The sequence below is a fragment of the Neophocaena asiaeorientalis genome, unplaced genomic scaffold (genome assembly GCF_003031525.2).
Source record: "Neophocaena asiaeorientalis asiaeorientalis breed wild unplaced genomic scaffold, Neophocaena_asiaeorientalis_V1.1 scaffold150, whole genome shotgun sequence".
NCBI lineage: Eukaryota > Metazoa > Chordata > Mammalia > Artiodactyla > Phocoenidae > Neophocaena > Neophocaena asiaeorientalis.
In genome coordinates, this window is record NW_020176571.1 from 9,635,942 (window position 1) to 9,650,470 (window position 14,529).

A 14,529-nucleotide genomic window follows, 5' to 3' on the forward strand; every position below is an offset into this window, starting at 1 on the left:
CCATGGAGGGCTGACAAGAGCACAGGGCATAGATCCAGGGCACCCTTGGAGTTTTAATTTGGTATCCCACGAAAATTCTTTTTTTTTTTTAAGATTTTTTTTTTTGATGTGGACGATTTTTAGAGTCTTTATTGAATTTGTTACAATATTGTTTCTGTTTTGGTTTTTTGGCCGCGAGGCATGTGGGATCTTAGCTCCCTGACTAGGGATCGAACCCTCACCCCCTGCATTGAAAGGCAAAGTCTTAACCACTGGACCACCAGGGAAGTCCCCCCACGAAAATTCTTGTTAAAATATCTTATTTGCTTAAATTTGCTTTTCAAAAATGTTGCCTTTTACAAACTTTCCCTTTGGAACATGTTTAATTAACATCTCCTTTTGTTTTAAAAATGTTTGTCTTTTTTCCTTTTTAAAGACATCTTTTATTTTGGTCCAAACTCTGTTACCCTTAAAATGGAGACTTCTTTGGGGCAAACTACTTTGATGCTTAAGCCTCTGAACATCGATCTCACCAATGAGAGAATGATGCCTGGACACAGGTAACAGGGACGTGGCAAGGACATGAGTCAGATGATGTTATGAACAAGCCCATGCGATACTAGGAAGTATGAAGAAATATGCAGATGAGGGCAATAGTTTCTCTATATTCTGAAATAGTCAGATTATAGTCTGAATTGGGGACTTGAATTATAGTCTGAATTAAAGCACTTGTCACCACTGTTCAAAGGGATGTGAAGAGCTTGGGGTGACTGTAGGAACATGCAACAAAAATGATTAAAGTATTGGAAAATAGCTCCCAGGATGAAAGATGAAAATGTTTTTTGGTGTTTCTGGATGAGAAGACTGAGGTGGGATCTGATTCTGAAAGGTATTTATAAGGGATAGGTTCATGGAAAGATAGAACTAGAATGTATGATGGAGGAAGGTTGGGAGCAAACTTAAGAGAAGAAAAAAATGCTCTATCCTGTTTAATTTAGGCCAGAGTCAACATTTTGCCCTGTCCTGTACTCTTGGTAGACATTACCAATTAATCACAACACCCTTTTCTACAGAGATTGGGCCAGTCCTCAAAAGTCTTCCATTTGGAATTCCAGGGAGCCTCTATCAGTCCTTTGGAATTTTTATTTAAGAAGAAACACATTTGCAACTCTAAGTTTAGACATTTAACTTTCTGCAGGCTTGAGGTTTTACCCGATGATTTCTCCAAGCTCTTTCCAGGACCATGATTTTGCCAAGCCTTTTGGTTAAACGAATTTCATGAGGATTGGACTTCATTTATAGATAAGAATGGATCATGGCCCTTTCAGCAAACTGGGACATCTTTGGAACACTTTTAGTTAAGGAATTGTGGGGTTTGCTACTATTTTAGCATATAGAGTTTAGTTGTCCTCTCAAAAAAAGCTCTTCAGAGTCAGCCTAGAAAGTCTCATAATGCTGACAAGCTGGAGCAAAAAGAAATATACAGATGGAGCCAGTTACAAGGGAAGAGCGTCTCTAGGACCTTCTCTTTAAAAATGGTCCAGGAGGGCTACAGTGAGAGGCCCGCGTACCGCAAAAAAAAAAAAAAAAAGGTCCAGGAGAAGAAAACTGGCTCTAGGTTGACCCTGAATGCTGATTGGCTGGGGAAGGCGTCATGATGCGCTGATAAAGCTAATTGAAATCTCTGCTTTTTCTGTAGCTCTTTATGTGTTGTTATGAAAAAACCCTGATGAACAGTGGTTTTCTGACATAGAGTCTCTGGGAGGTAAACGGTGATAAATGGCAGATCAGGAAGCTGAAGGGCAGAAATCAATACTTGCTGTTACTCTGTAGTAAATTATAAGAAGCTTTGGACGAGAGGGACAGATGTTGTTTTTCAAATCACACTGTTTGAACTTTAGTTGTTTACACACTTCCTCTCTCCCTGCGGGTCCAAGTTTCTATCTTTGCCATATATACCCTAAACATATGGGGCTATACATCAGGACAATTAAAAAAGTGGCAGGTACTTCAACTTGTTAATATCTGAATTTTCTTCTCTATCATCTACTTTCTCTAGCTCTTCTAATGGTGACTAGCATCATTTATTTTGTTGAAGGAAAGCCTTTGGATCACAAAATGGATTAAACTAAGATAAAAAGAACTAATTGTGCTTTAAAAAAAAACCAAAACCTTAAGAATTTCCTATGCTGAGCTTCAAGGGCGTCTTCCTTAGTGCCATTTGGCTCAGAAACATACATTCTGGAGTCACTAAATTTGAAATACAAAAATAAGAGGGATTTTTAAAAAAGCCATTTCTTCCAATGAGGTCAGCACAATTTTCACCATATTTTAGACAAATTCTCCGTGTTCGTCTGAGTCAGATACATACATATACTAACTTGAAGTTTCAACTCTGAAAAATAATAAAGAAAAAAATTCTTCAAAGATATTTTTGCTGTTTTCTGGGCAGTTGCTGTCCTTTAGTGTTTATTGATTTTCCTATCTTTTCCTTATTTATATTCCTTGCACCTCCCACCCCCCTTTTAAAGAATGGAGTAGCTTCTCGAAATTTGAGCTAACGAGGCAGCTATTAGGAAATTTGCTGTTTTATAGATCCTGATCAGGCCAGTCACCAGGAGAAATGTACGAGACGTCATTGGAGGAGACTTCTCGCCGCCCGTCACACAGGTGTATGGTGATGCTTTCATTGCTGCTTACCTGAAGTAGCCACCACGTACCTCCTAGAACAGTCAGAGTCAAGACTGCGGAGAGAACATACCCAGCCCTGTGCTCCTGTCATGCAGGGACACTGCAACTACAGAGGGGGTGCTGGTTCCTCTTGCCTCCCCTATCCTGTCTGCCTACGAACTGCAGGCTCACCTGACTGATTTAAAGACAGAGCCCAGAAGGGTGGGTAGCCTCCTGCCACTTGATAATGATTATTTAGAAAGAGAAAGAGAGAAAAGCATTTTAAAAAGCAACCAGGAGGACCTGACAGATCTCAGGGCTGTGAGGCAGAGAAATGATGTTTTGAGGGGCTCTGACTCAGGGCCAGATCATAAAAACTGAGACATGATCTAATTAACATCAAGTATCCCTCCCTTGACTGTATGTACGTGGAGCGTATGTTCTATAACTTTTCTTCCATTGTTTGCCTGGAGCCCACCACATTGCCTGGCTCGTGTAGTAGACGCCGAATAAACATTTATCAAACAGATTAAACAAGGGGAGGAATGAAAGAATTTTAACTTAAAATGGAGGAGCAATTGATTTTCATTGAAGCATCAGGGATGTAGGATATACTTGCAGGGAATTTCTTGGCAAGGAATATTGTTGAAGTCTGTCATGGGTCATTGAGTAAGTTTCACGTAATCTAAGGGGATGCATGGTCACACGTCAACAGTACTGGAATGATTTCAGTGGACTGCCTGGAGGAGGGCACAGAGTAGCTACTCAGAGCCTCTCATCCTTCTCTTGCTGTTGATGGTTCTGATTCTCAGGAAGCTTTCCCTCTTCTCTGCTCCCCTGTGTCTATTTCCCAGATGATTCAAATTTCCTTATAATCACCGCAGTACAGGAGCCATGGGTCCTGCAGCGTTTTTGACAGTATGGTCTTGGCAGTCATTTTCAGAGCAAAGATGATACCTTCTCAATTACATCAGAGGTGTCATGGGCCAAGACGGCTGAAGGAGTAAAACGTAAGGGGCCAATGATCCCTCTGCTAAAAAATATAGTGCATGATTACTGGTGCTAGCTAGCAAGTGTTAAGAAACAGAAGTCAGAAGCTACTCCCACCCATCTTGTCTTGCATTAGCATCTGTTGACTTATATTGTGCATTCTGTAAAAATTCCATATAGCAGAGAAATCAAGAGTAAAAAGGTCATGTGAAGGCAGAGAATGAGTTGGAGAAGACGTGGAATAAAAGGACCCGGAATAAGAAGACAGTTTGTAAAGATAGAAGCCATGATTTCTGATTTTATTTTTCGGCCAGAAGATAAATAAGCCCAAAGGATGCTGTATCAGTCTTGGGTCAATCAGGCACATTTTACAGTAAGGAAAAGGATGCATTTCCGTTTTCTTGGTCCCTCTTCTCTTCTTCCGTCTTCGGGCTACCTGTGAGGTATGAAGTTGCCAGCTGCTTCCTGACGGACCCTGGGACCAAGAGTCAACCCTTAAGGAATGCATGACCAGAATATCCTTATCCTAATGAGCGGCTGGTTCCCTGTCTGTTATTTCACACTTTGACACTAGATGTCAGGGAAAGACTTAACATTGTAATTTGCAGGTCTCACACCGCTTCAGCGAAGGGAAGGCTGCCTGCAGAGAGAAACCAGGTGTTGAAAACTGGCAAACTTCCAACTGTGAGCCGCTGAGGACACCAGGGTTCTTATGTCAAAACATCACTACCCTGCTAATGCTCTATTAGACGTACTCTAGATACAGCTGAATCTAGTTTATAGAAAGGGTTAGATCAAGGTCATTTCAGAGAAATAGATTTTTTTGGGGGGGGGAAGAGAATCAATTTAATCTTTCAACTTTATTATAAAAGATATTCAATTTTACTTAGAAAAAAAGGCAGTAGACATAACATGGTCATGTTCCTATAATCCTTTTTATTAATGAGTTACGAAACAGCCAAACCAATTAAAAATTACATGAAAGTCTCATAAGATCATTCCAATACTCTGTGGTAGTTCCTTTCATTTTGTAAAACTGGCATTTGGTTTTAAATGACATTAAGTAAAAATGTGGTTTTACTGCAGAATAACTAAATCTTGGCCTGCTCTAGTTATATTGCAAGATTCCCAAGGCCCTCAGCCCCTTAGCAAGGCTTCCTGATGTAAAAAAAAAAATGTGCTTTTTCATTACTATGGATGCCACATTCAAAAAATTGTTTTCTTTCTTTCTTCTGTGTTTTTTGACCTGAAAGAAGGCAACGTGAGCAAACTGGAGTCAAGCAGGACAGTGATAAAGGACAAAGCCAGAAAAGGGGACACGGTTTTCCTCACTATGTACGTTTCCCCTCCCCCCTCCCAATTCCAAAGGGCCACCGTGTTCTCAACCACCATTTGGAAATAGCTAGTCATCTACCCGCCCAAGGTTAAAAATAGCACTCCCACAGCCGGAGGAGGGTCCACCCAGATGTGGTGTAGCAGCCCTGCCTTCAGAACGACGTTCTAGGAGTCAGTCCTCTTGGTGATTCTGGAAGTCGTTATATCATCAGCAAAAATAGCATTATTACTATCACAGTATTAAATGCGGGTGTATCCTGCATTTATTTGTGAGCTGGATGCTGTATATTCCTGTACAGCAATCTCAGCAACCCCATCCACTTGGAACTTTCAGATAAAAAATTGAGGGGGACAAAAAATAAAGGCAGTTTCGCAGTGTAACTCAGATTAGAGGATTACTCAGACAGGATTAAAAATATGGAGGGCTGTCAGTATTATTGATTTATTGATGGATGTGTTGACTGATTTATTGATTTATTTATAACAGACACTCCTATAGCACATACTATATGCCAGGCATCAATGTCAATCCATTTCAACCTTAAAACAACCCTGCTAAGTAGGTACCGCTATGAGTTTCGTGTTTCAGGTAAGTAAACGGAGGCAGACAGGTTAAGTAACTTGCCCAAGTATTGGCAGGTAGGGCTGCGGTCCTGGGGGGGTGGGGAGGGAGGGCTTTCATTTACCTTTTCTTCTACTCAAGCTGAGGTCCCATTGGACCAGCTATGCTTTTTCTCTTCCACTCAGAAATGGAGCTTTATGTAGTTTAATGGCCAGATGCCAGGTCACGAGGGCCCTCCAAGAGCCCAGTGGAGACTCCCCAGAGTGACGAGTCCTCCCACAAACAGCCTGGGTCAACTTGCCAGCCGTGTGAGTGAGCTGTTCTAGAAGTGGATTCCCAGCCCCAGTCTCACCTGATAGCAGCCCTGGCTAAGACCTGGATCACAACCTCATAAAAGACCTTGAGCCAGCACCACCCAGCCAGGCCACTTCCAGATTCCTGACCCTCAGAAGCTATGAAATCATTAGTATTTATTGCCATTTTAGGCCACTAGGTTTGGGATAGTTTGTTACACAGCAATAGGCAACGAATACACTTTCCCTCACCTATTCTTTCTCCAGTAGGTCCAACGGGACTCTTGTCCCCACTTCTCACAGAACATTCTACTCCTGATGTAAGTTTAGTGGAGGAAGTTTGCCCTGAGAACCAGCCTCTTGTGGACCATTGTGATAGAGCAACACACCCCGACAGGTGGAAGTGTCTTGGCTTCTTCACGTGGTCAGCCAGTCTTCACTGGCATTCAGCTGTGCACTAGGCGTTAGTGGATGTGAGCTCTCACGTGTCTCTTTGCAGGTGTTAGTACTCTAGCAGTGGATACGGATGATGAAAAGCCTTTACGGTGTGGTGAGTGTCTGTGTCAGGGTGGAGGCAAGTGATAGTTTGAAGGAGACCCCTACTAAGTCACTTTTAGGGAGATGATTCCTGATACTGTTAATTAGTAAGGATGTCTATGTGTACATAGGGTGGGGTATAAAAAGGAATTGCCTGAAGGTTTGAAAACCCTATAAAACTGAAAGCTGTCAACCATTCTGGGGTGAGTACTGTCTATGTTCCTACATAGACTTTTTTTTTTTTTTGCCAGCTTGGAGTTTGAAGATAGTAAAGACCTAGGTGTTGGCCCAGAATGTCCAGCTTACCAGCGTTTAACTGTCTGTGTTTATGGGACAACTGGACATGTTAGATTTGGTGGACCTGAGTCCCCAAGGAGATCCCACCAACACAGCAAACATGCTTAGTGAAAAGAGGCCAGTAATTGAAGTCACACAGACCTGGGTAATATCCCTTCAGACCTGGACAACCAGGGCCCCTGTCCTGGGTCCTGAAAGTCTAGAGGGCTCTGTTCTGGGGGGAGTCCAAGGGGCCAAGGGGACATTCTTGCCTAGAGCTCAGGCCCCTCCTAGACCACACTTTGGATATGAGGGACCTAGGATTTCCTGCCCAAAGAGACCTCAGCATCCTTCTGGGGCCCCATCACCAGGTTTACCTTCCCAAGGGTGGACACCTGGACTCCTTGCTTGAGAGGTGAGCACGGGATGGCTGTTTGGGGGTGGAGGGAGGGCAGAGCTTACACGTGAGGGGTAGGGTGTCCACACACACGTGTGGGAAGGCACTTGTGGTGCAGGATGGAGCAGAATGGAAGAGAAATTTGGGAAACCTGGGGCTTCCCTTTAAACTCTTGTCCTGAGCCCTGCAAATGTTAAGTATCAGCCTGGACCCTTCCTACAAGGTTAAATAAAATTCAAATTCCTTGTAATAGCTATAGGGCCTTTTGGAATTGGGCCACCACCCACATCTCCAGTTCAGCTCTTACCAATCCACCCTTCTTCATCGCACCCAGCCTACTCAGGCCTTTCTGTCCCAGGAGAACGTCAAGGTTACTCCCTCCATGGGGACTTTTGCCCTGGTTGTTCTCCCTGCCTGGAATCCTCTTTTCCTGGAAGGTCTTCACTTGAATGTTTCATTCCCATCATTTAGATTTCAACTCAACTGCTCAGAGAGGCTTTCATTTATCAACCCGTTTAGAGAAGTCCTTCCTGTTATACTCAATCATCCCACCAGGCTATGATCTTGATAGCACTTCTCACTATCTGAATCTCTTCATTCATTTGTTTGTTCACTTGCTTTCTGACACCTCCTCCCTGTCGCGTCCCATATGCTTCATGAGAGCAGGGGTTGTCTTGTTCACTCAGTAAATCCCAAGTGCTTTGAAGAGTGCTTGGCATAGAGTAGATGCTCAATTAGTATCTCAGTGAATGAAATTTTCAGACGGTTTTGTTGGCTATAAAATGAGACTATGCATAGTCATCATGTAGCAGTCAGGTATAGATTAGAGAGAGCAGAAAAGCATTAGCAACAGTCCCTGGTATTAGGAACTCAGTAGATGTGATTTTCCATTATCTCTTGCCCATATTACAAATTCATCTCAAGTTTCCTAAAATGATAAGCATTCCATGCCTCTAGTTCTGAGTTTCCCCCAGATTACCCTACTCGCCTTCCCCCCTTCCCACCTGTGTTCTGCTCCAGTTCTTGGCGTCTACACCCCTCCTGGGCCTGCTTCTTTTCTGGACCAGAAAAGTTGTCAGTGTAAGTGTGCCCCCTGGTGGCCATTTCAGAAATCACCCTCATTGATTTCCCTTCCACATTGTCCTCCTTCAAGAAGACAGTTACTTTCTTGAAGTTCAGATTGTCACCCGCCATTACTCTGCTCAAAAGACACTCAATGACTCTCTAACGCATGAAGAACAAAGTCCCATCTCCTTAGCCTGATTTCCCAGACACTTCAAGGTCTGGGTTCAACCTGCCTTTCCAGTGACGGTCTCCTACTCATCCCCTTTCTCCCTTTTACATGCTTATGTGTACGGCACCTTGACCTTTCCCCCAAACATGCCTCTACTTCATTAACTCCCACGCTGTTGGAAATGCTCTCCCCTCACGTTTACCTGCCAGGTTAATCCCACACTCCTCAAAGCCAGCTCAAATGCTGACTCCCGGGAGCTGACTCCCCTCTCTTGAAATCCACTGTGCCCTTAGCCCACTGCTCATATTTCCACCACCACGATTATATTATGTCTTAAAATTGGTATGGTTTTTTTACAGACTTGTCTTGGCCACTTTTCTAAGCTCCTCTAGTGCAGAGATGGTGTTTGCTTTGCGTATCACAGTGTCACGTGCGTGGTAGGTCAATCATACTTGCCGAATGGATAGATGAGTAACGACACTCAGATCGGAATCCGTGTCATCTGGAGCCCAGCCAGGCTGCTCTAAGAAGTAAGAGGGCACGTATGGTGATATTGGGACAGGATGTTTGAAGTCGGAAGTGCCTTGGGCAATCTGGGATTTAGAGTCACCCAGCACTGGAAGTCCAGTCCCCTCTAGGCTCCTGTGAGCCCTAGCCTCCTTAAGGGGATGATACACAAAATCATTTCTGAATCTCCTTCTCTCTATTGAGAGGATGAAGGTGAAGATCTGGGGATAATGTCTTCTGTAATCTGATGTGCCAAAATAAAAGGCAAATGTAAAAGTTGATATTATTAGAATATCGATCACATGTGTATGGGAAATTGTATTCCTGCAGCATTCTATCTTTCCCAAAATTTAACTGAGTTTTACATTTCTTTGCTTTGGATCCCAAGGTAGCTTTATATTACAAGAAGTTGAGATGGACAAGATTGACGTTATGGTATAATCTCTCAACTAATTTTGAGACAAAGGACTCAGGAACATCTAATTAACACAACACAGTCCTGGAGAGTCAGTAACCAGATACATAAGTTTATCTTTTCCCTGAGTCACTTTGTGTGTCTCTTAATGATCTTTTGTCTTAGTTTTCTCATGCGAAATTTGGAAATATACGATTTCCAACATTACTAACAAATTAGGCATCCAATGAACACCGACTGAGTCCCACCAATGAAACTGAACATTTTCTAGAAAAATGCCAATTATCTTAGAAAAAAATCAAATGTGAAGTTACGTGCTTGGGACCTTTTTTTCTAGATCGCATACCTATACCCTGAGACCAGCATCATATAGTGCATTGTCTTTTTTTTTCTTTTAATTAATTAATTCATTAGTTTTAATTTTTGGCTGTGTTGGGTCTTCATTGCTGTGTGCTGGCTTTCTCTAGTTGTAGCGAGCGGGGGCTACTCTTCGTTGCGGTGCACGGGCTTCTCATTGTCATGGCTTCTCTTGTTGCAGAACACGGGCTCTAGGCGCGTGGGCTTCAGTAATTGTGGCTCGCGGGCTCTAGAGCACAGGCTCAGTAGTTGTGGCGCACAGGCTTAGTTGCTTCACGGCATGTGGGATCTTCCCGGGCCAGGAATCGAACTCGTGTCCCCTGCGTTGGCAGGTGGGTTCTTAACCATTGTGCCACCAGGGAAACCCCCAGTGCATTGTCTTCTATTACTCTTCTTGGGTCTTGGAGAGGACAGAAAACAGCCTTCCTACATCCTTTGATTGATGAGATACCTAATTTCTACACACAAGATCCCCTTCTCGTTCAGAAGGGAGTAGCAGGGGGCTAGGTGTGGAAAACCCACTGTCAGGTTCTGTACGGAGATGACATCAGGCCAGATCCACACAACACAACCTCAATGGGAGACCCAAACCAGCTGGAGAGACTGCTGGGATCCACTGAGCCAGTATTTGGGGTTCTGTCTCTATCTCTAGGTGGAGAAATACACTTTCTCACGGGCACGTCCTACCAGTGAGAAAAGGAACCAACCATACTACACACAACCACTTGCCCCATGTGGTCTAATAAGCAAGACATGCTGTAAACACTTAGCTATATGACTTATAACCATGTCAACTAAATACTCAAGTGTACTTTCTAGAGTAATTGGAGTCTGGTGGGTTTGGAGCAGGTTTCCACACTCCCTGTTTCTGTTTTGTTTTTTTTTTTTTTAATAATCCTAGGCCAATCTTGGATCTTATGTACTTTGAAGGCCAATTAAGTGGAGATTCTCCTTGACAGTTCAGAATGTTTCATTTAGCACTGATCTGTTGGAGACCCTGAAAGTCATCCTTGGGCCAAGGTTCAGAGGTTCCTTAAGGGCATTAGCAGGAACTTGGCATTCTCAGACCCACCACAGGGAGAAAGTGCTCCTGGAGACCCACCCCGGGTCAGATCTTTCATGCTTGTACAAACTTCTAGAAGAGTTATTCCAACAGTTCCATCCACGACACAGAAGACAAGTGTACAATTAAGATCATGTTCCCTGCAAAGCCAAGCTCCCGAGCACAGCTTTGCAATTTAGACCACCACCCACGAGGACCAAGCCAAAGCCCCCGTCAACGGCATTTCTGTGTCTCCTGGCAAATGTTTCACGTCTCATTACATTCTTCTCACAGCCAGATTGGGTCTGTGAGATAAACAGCCCGTTGCAAGCTGTGTGGTTATACTGCTTTATTTGAAAGTCTCTTTCAACCACGCCACGCCACCCAGCGGTACTACTGAGTCCTGGAGTGACTGGTGATACCCACTCCTAGGCTGTATATGTGCCATGTTCAATAGCTTTCATGACTCTCCCCCGTGTTCGGGGGGCAGAGAGGCCCACCAGGCTTGCTGCTATGAGCTAACCAACTGCGGAGCAGTGCAAACACCGCTACAGATGAGGCTGCAAATCTGGAGCCCGTGTCCTCTGTTCTGAGGACGAACAACGTCTTCCTTAGAGAGATGCCGTCTCGGCCAAATATATTCAGTGGTCCGTTCCTCTCAGCCCTGCTCTAAGGAGATAATGGATAATGCTACTCCACCAGTTGTGTGAAGAGGGAGAGGGTCAAGAAGGCATTTGAAGCTTAGAGCAACAGGCTGTGGGATCCATCCAGTCTTATGCAATCCTCAATCCCCGGGCGTAAGCTCCGTGAGTAGAATTTGTCAGCAGTGGAGAATTTTTTAAATTATAAGTTAAGTTCTATGTCAGCTTGAGGTTGTGTGAATGAGTGACAGACAGGTAGAGAGGAAAAGAGGGAGAGAGAATGATGAAAGAGGGGAAGAGAATGAGAAAGATGAACGAGGATGGATAACGGGAGGTAGAGATAAACGCAAAGCAATCTAACACAGAGAAGGGAGAGAAATGAAGCAGTGACTTCTGGTAATTGCGGAAATCTATCACAAATACAATTGTGGAAAAGAGGGGATTAAGACAGCGGACAGGAACATTGAGAGTATAGCTGTAGATGGAAGAAGAAAGACAAATAACGGGGGAAGAAAAAGGAAAAGCAAAAGGGAAACAGTTCAACAAATAGGTAGGAAAGGAGATGTGCATTTGGAATTTAAATGAATTATGTTGTCTCCCAAGTTTTTAACTTACAATGTGTCCTGCGATGACAGTCTAATTCCCAATTAAGATATGCTAATAGGGCTGACCATACACCATAGACTCACCCTGCCTGATAAGCCGCTTACCTTCCTTTTGGGTTGCGGGGGGAGGCAGTTATCTTCACTTTCCACACCTACGTTTCTCATTGGCATTTTTCCTCCAAAGACACAAAGTGACCACATGTTGTTCCGCCTCAGATTTGTCTGGGTCTACTACACTTTCACCTCTGCTGAACTGACCACTCACTGCTCCTACAAACTTCCTATTCCTCTATCTGCTTTCAGTTACCTTGATGAAAAATCATTTTCACGTGAATCTTAGATACACATATATGTATAACTGAATCATTTTGCTGTACACCTGAAACTAACACAATATTGCTAGTCAGCTATACTCCAATATCAAATAAAAAGTTAAAAAAATCATATTTCACTTGAATCTTTTTTCTTAATGGGAAAAAATTGGTTTATCCTAGTTGATTTATCTGTGGAGAAATAGAACTCTTTTCCAGTATGTAAAGCATTTTAGGAGGCTGAGAAGATGCCTGAGAAGTGACACTGATAGAAAAGGAGCCATCATGGGACTTCTCTGGTGGCACAGTGGTTAAGAATCCCCCTGCCAGTGCAGGGAACATGGGTTCGAGCCCTCGTCCAGGAAGATCCCCCATGCCATGGAGCAACTAAGCCCATGTGCCACAACTACTGAGCCCACGTGCCGCAACTACTGAAGCCCGTGTGCCTAGAGCCCGTGCTCCACAACAAGAGAAGCCACTGCAATGAGAAGACTGTGCACCGCAATGAAGAGTAGCCCCTGCTCACCGCAACTAGAGAAAGCCCACACGCAGCAAAGGAGACCCAACGCAGCCATAAATAAACAAACAAACAAATAAATAAATAAATACATTACAGAGTCATCTTGCTGACCTGCAAATGATCGACAATGAATAGGCACTGAATCGTGGTAATTGAGTGAAACACTGGATTGTCTTTCAAGGGTTGTTAGAAAAAGGATCAGAAAATGGCAGGAAGACTTAACATACAAAGCAACCAATTACTGAGCGTGGGAGCCTTGTGAAAAGCACGATGCCCGTGTCATCACAGTTCACAGGGGTGGAACTCATCCTTTCCACGTGCAAATTTCTCCAGGGAGAGTCCCTGTTCCACGGTACTGCAGGAACGCCGGGTCCTTCCCGAAGGCTTCTGAGGTTCCCGGAAATTGCTTATATCCTCCCGACGTCATTGCCTAGCTTTTGCTTTGGGATTCTCCCAGATTTCTCCCGCTGGGCTCATTTCCACCTTTCTGTGGTGTGCCAACATTTCTGGTCCGCTCTTCCCCAAAATGTCCTCGCAGATTCTCCCTTTATTTATTTCCCAGGCTAACATGAACCTAAATGACGATGTAGGGAGTAACAACGGTTAAGATTATGAGCTCTGCAGTCAGACTTCATGCGTTCAAATTCCAGCTCTGACGCTTGCTAGTTGCATGGTCTTAAACTAGTGACATAACCTTTCTGTACCTCAGTTTCTTTCTCTGTGAAATGAGGGCGATAATAATAGTTCCTTCCAGAGTTGCCTTGAGGATGAGTTGATAATTTGTGGAGCCCTTAGAAGAGTAGCTGGCACATTGTAAGGCCTCAATAAATGTTCGTTATTATTAGTGACAGGTTGTAACTATGAAGAAACTTTACTGAAGACTTTAGGTTATAGGAAAATGACAGCTTTGGGAAGGACAGTGTGAAACTGTGTATGAGATACCACTGCTGCTAGAATCCATTGGCCACTCTCTCTCTCTCTTTTAAAAAATCTTATTGAAATATAGTTGACTTACAATGTTGTGTTAATTTCCGCTGTACAGCAAAGTGATTCAGTCATACATATGTATGTTATTTTTCATATTCTTTTCCATTATGGTTTATTACAGGATACTGAATACAGTTCCCCGTGTTACAGAGTAGGACCTTGCTGTTTATCTATTCTATATGGAATAGTTTGCACCTGTTAATCCCAAACTCTGACTCCATCCTTCCCCGCAGCCCTTGGCAACCACGAGTCTGTTCTCTATGCCTGTGAGTCCGCTTCTGTTTCACAGATAAGTTCATTTGTGTCATATTTTAGATTCCACATGTAAGTGAAGTCATACGGTATTTGTCTTTCTCTTTCTGGCTTACTACGCTTAGTGTGATAATCTCTAGGTTCATCATTAGCCACTCTCTGGATCCACAGACTCTGATGGGTTGTTTTTCTTCTTAGTCCTCAGCCTGCACTGTCCTGCTGGAGTCACACTCTACCTTTGTTTTTTTTTTTTTTTTTGCGGTACGCGGGCCTCTCACTGTTGTGGCCTCTCGCGTTGCGGAGCACAGGCTCCGGATGCGCAGGCTCAGCGGCCATGGCTCACGGGCCCAGCCGCTCCGCGGCATGTGGGATCCTCCTGGACCGGGGCACGAACCCGTGTCCCCTGCATCGGCAGGCGGACTCTCAAGCACTGTGCCACCAGGGAAGCCCCCTGATCTTCCTTTTTAAACTCCCAAATCTAATCAGTCATTAAGTAACATTTATTTTCAAAATGTCTTGCATACTCAGTCTCTTTTCCCTATTTTCTCTGACTTTTCCAAATGTCCTCTCCTGGGACAGCCGTCCTGGGTTCCTCCACTCAGGCTAATCAACCCCCGCT